This window comes from Hemicordylus capensis, chromosome 6, assembly GCF_027244095.1.
Source record: "Hemicordylus capensis ecotype Gifberg chromosome 6, rHemCap1.1.pri, whole genome shotgun sequence".
Lineage (NCBI taxonomy): Eukaryota > Metazoa > Chordata > Lepidosauria > Squamata > Cordylidae > Hemicordylus > Hemicordylus capensis.
Genome location: NC_069662.1, coordinates 58908759 through 58912937, shown reverse-complemented (window position 1 = coordinate 58912937; position 4179 = coordinate 58908759). Strand labels below are relative to the sequence as shown.

Here is a 4179-nt window from a genome sequence, read left to right as displayed (position 1 = left end):
ATCATCAAGTTGGTCTACTTTTTTTTTTTAAGTCAATATGAATGTTGAAACTGGCCAATATATGTATGTGTGTGTGTGTGTGTTTGTGTGTGTGTGTAGAGAGCGAGTGATCCATTTTGAAATAGATTAGAGCAATTTTGTTGGCAAAAAATTGTGTGATGTTTTCACTACTAGGAGATGAATCAATATTAGGGTGTGAAGACCCAGGTATAATGTAAATAACAGAAGACTACTCATGACCTGGGAAATATTGTAGCAAAGCAGGCTTTCCCACCATTGGTTCATCAGCTGGGCAAGGATGACCTCACTACAGCAATGTGTGCCCTTGTACCATCAAAGTCATATTACTATCTCCATGGGGCTACGTTGAAGGGGAAATGACCTGCTGGAAGGTTTCCCAGACTATGGGAAAGACCTATATAGGCCAGCAGAGATATAGGAAGATGCTGAAAGGCATCATCTCTTACTGTGTGGGAGGAGGCAATGGTAAATTCTTCCTGTATTCTACCAAAGACAACCACAAGGCTCTGTGGTCACCAGGAGTCAACACTGACTTGACGGCACACTTTACCTTTAAAAGTGTCCAGTAACTTCAGCTGATTTAAGGTATAGTAGCAAATTAATTGACAGGAAATCACTGCACAAGTCATTCCAAGTGTTCCAGCTCAGAAATTATGTTTCTGAAGGAGGAAAAGTGGTAGGAAAAGAGAGAGAGACCTGTTAAAGCTGCAACTCCACAGGGAAGTGGAAGGCAAGGTGGTCTGGGTATTGCTTGTAGGTGCAACCAGCCTGAGGGAAGGCAGGGTGTGATGCACTCTCAAAGGACTAACAGAGAGCAGAAGGAAGAACACCAGGAGGTTATGAGGTGATGAGACACAGACAATTGCATCAGCTGGCTATCATCTGTTTCATTCATTCATTCATTCATTCGATTTCTATACTGCCCTTCAAAAAATGGCTCAGGGCAGTTTACACAGAGAAATAATAAATAAATAAATAATATGGATCCCTGTCCCCAAAGAGCTCACAATCTAAAAAGAAACATCAGATAGACACCAGCTTTTAACAGTCACTGGAAGTATTGTACTGGGAGTGGATAGGGCCAGTTATTCTCTCCCTGCTAAATAAAGAGAATCACCACGTTAAAAAGGTGCCTCTTTGCCCAGTTAGCAGGGGTTAGCAGGTTAGCAATTAGGGATTGACAGACTTCAAGCTTGCCGAATCTACTTGTTTTTGTCTTTAAAATCCCAAGGTTTAAATCCCAGTTGGAGTCAGATGCAAAATAGTGGCTCAAGGGATGAACACACACATTGGTTAAGGAGCAGGGTGCCTCTGAGCATATGCGCAGATTGGGAATTTGTTCTCAGTACCACAACTAAGCTCATAGTCTTTTCATACAAAAAATGGACTCTGAACTTTTTCTATTTCAGCAATTTAGCTTTGAAAACGTGGTTCCTGCTTTTAAATTACTAGGAGTAGTATCCCATTCTATGGAGATTTGGAAGTCCCATATTAAGCATGTTCTACAAATGGCTCTAAACTATTCAATGGCCATTAAGAGGTGTTTTTTAAGGAAAGGAGGAGAAATAATTCCAGCAGCTTTAACATTTGTTGAGGCTAAAACCCTGGCCCAAATTCTACATGGGGCACAAGTGGGAATCTATATCAAACCAGGATGCCATAACGAAAGTTCAAACTTAATTCTTAAGAACCATCCTCTTGACCCCTATATGCATGTCTAAGAAAAATGACCTTTGTTGTTGTTGCTGCTGCGCTATTAAACTATTGTGAATTAGAGACTCTTGCTGATATACTTTAGCTGATATACTTTGCTGATAGTGAGCCAGCATGGTGTAGCGGTTAGAGTGTTGAACTAGGACCGGGGAGACCCGAGTTCAAATCCCCATTCAGCCATGATACTAGCTGGGTGACTCTGGGCCAGTCACTTCTCTCTCAGCCTAACCTACTTCACAGGGTTGTTGTGAAAGAGAAACTTAAGTATGTAGTACACCGCTCTGGGCTCCTTAGAGGAAGAGTGGGATATAAATGTAAAAATAATTAAAAAATAACAATACTGCAGAGATCTATCAAGAGAAGAAGAAGACCCCTCATCAGCCATATTCCCTTGAGTTTGTAGCACTTTGATATTTTCTTTATCTAGAAGCCACCCCAAGTCACTCACTACCAGCAGTGATGCTAAACAAGACACAGCAAGTTTGGGTGGCAGTTGTAAGTTCACCCTTCCACTCTTACCTGTGGGTGATAGATTTTAGCAGGGTCCAGAAAACGGGTTGGGGAAGGAGTAGATGCCCCCCAAATTTTCTTCCTTTTGCTCCAGACTCTGGTTTGATGTGCTTGGCCTTCAATCCATGCACAAATACAGCCTCTAGAGCACAGCAGAGGGTGTTGGCGTCCCCATCATCACTGGTTACGAGTGCATCAGAGGTTACATAATGCTTCTGCAGGGCCTTGATGGAGGCCACCAGCTGCTTCTTGATCATTTAGAGCAGGGATTCTCAACGTGTGGGTCCCCAGATGTTATTGGACTTCAACTCCCATAATCCCCAGCCCCAGTGGTCTTTGGTTGGGAATTATGGGAGTTGAAGTCAATTACATCTGGACACCCACAAGTTGAGAATCCCTGCTCTAGAGTAACACAAAAGAACACAGGCTGCATTAGCTTGAGCCAAGATTAACCATCCAACTCCAAGAAAATTGCTATAATATTGTGCAAAGACCGGCAGGTAATACTGTGTTGTTCTGGGCACTAAAAAGATGCTGAAAAGGGTTTAGAAAAGAATTAGATGTACACTGGTCTAGAAGAGATCACTGCAGGAACCAGGCATATATTCATTATTGTTGCTGTTGTTATTGTTATTGTTATTATTACTTTATTATTTATTCAATTCCTATACCACCCTTCCAAAAATGGCTGAGGGCAGTTTACACACAGAAATAGTAAATAAGTAAGTAAGTAAGTAAGTAAGATAGATGGATCTCTGTCCCCAAAGGGCTCACAATCTGAATGAAACTTAAGACAGACACCAGCAACTGTCACTGGAGGTACTGTGCTGGGGATGGATAGGGCCAGTTACTCTCCTCCTGCTAAATAAAGAGAATCAGCACGTTAAAAGGTGCCTCTTTGCCAGACTTTCTCCCTGCCAAGTAGGAGCAGCCCCAGGTTCTTGCTCACCTGAGGCAAGCTGTGACTGCCTCGCACCCTCCACAGCATTTAAAGGGGCACAGGTTGAGGAGACTGTTTCCTGGCTGGCAGCCTTTTCTCATTACCTTGGCCACCTTTCAAGACTGGCAAGGGGGCTGGGCAATGAGAAACTGCTGCCAGCAAGCAGCCTCCTCTCCTTAAGCCCGTATACCAAAGCCTTTCACAAGTTAGGTGGGTGTATCCCCACTGGACCTTCGCAAGGTGCTGGAAGGGCGCTGCTAAGGAGGGAAAGCTGCTAGCAGCCTTCTCTTCCTTCATGGTGCCTCTCTCTAGACACTTTGCAAAGGCTCCCCCTGTGGAGGGAGGATTGGCAGCGCCCAGCACATAACACCTTTGGAAACGGCGTTGCAAAGCTTGGATGGGAAGCTCCCAATCTGAGCCTTACAAAGCCTTTTATAAAGGGACCCCGCACGGAGGGAGGGTTGCCAGCACGGCCCCAGCCCCACCTCTCATGGTGCCTTTCGAAGGCCTGGATGGTGTTGTGGCACCGCAGAAGATTGGCGAGGAGTTTAATGGCATGATCCATTTCTGCCCTCTACACGATATATTGCTTATATTTCTACCTTTCTGCATAAGATTAATTCTAGGGCTTTCTCCTTGGGCTTTTCCTGGAAGGCATGAACTATGAACGACCCTGCCTTGCACAGACCAGGTGCAGACTAGATGTTTCTATCTGGCCAAGTAGTACCGCTAGATCCCGGCGATATTTCTCCAAATAATGAGGAAGGATCAGAGGCTTTGCCCAGCACACAGATCGTGCTTCCCAAAACATCCAGGGAAGATAAATCAGGCTGTGCCCAGGGTTGGGAGGCACTTGGCACCCAATCACACACTTGCTGATAAGGAGGCCTGTCACTCCCTTCCTTTCCTCTTAGACGAAAGGAATGATGTGCCCAACTTTAGGAACATAGGAACATAGGAAACTGCCATCTACTGAGTCAGACCATTGGTCTATC

At 44.6% G+C, this 4179-nt stretch overlaps 1 protein-coding gene across 6 annotated transcripts in view; it reads right to left on the bottom strand.

Moving 5' to 3' along the window:
- The window catches only part of LOC128329273 (leucine-rich repeat-containing protein 37A3-like), a 115112-nt gene that overhangs the window by 68734 nt on the left and 42199 nt on the right, over positions 1-4179 (bottom strand). The window lies entirely within an intron of this gene.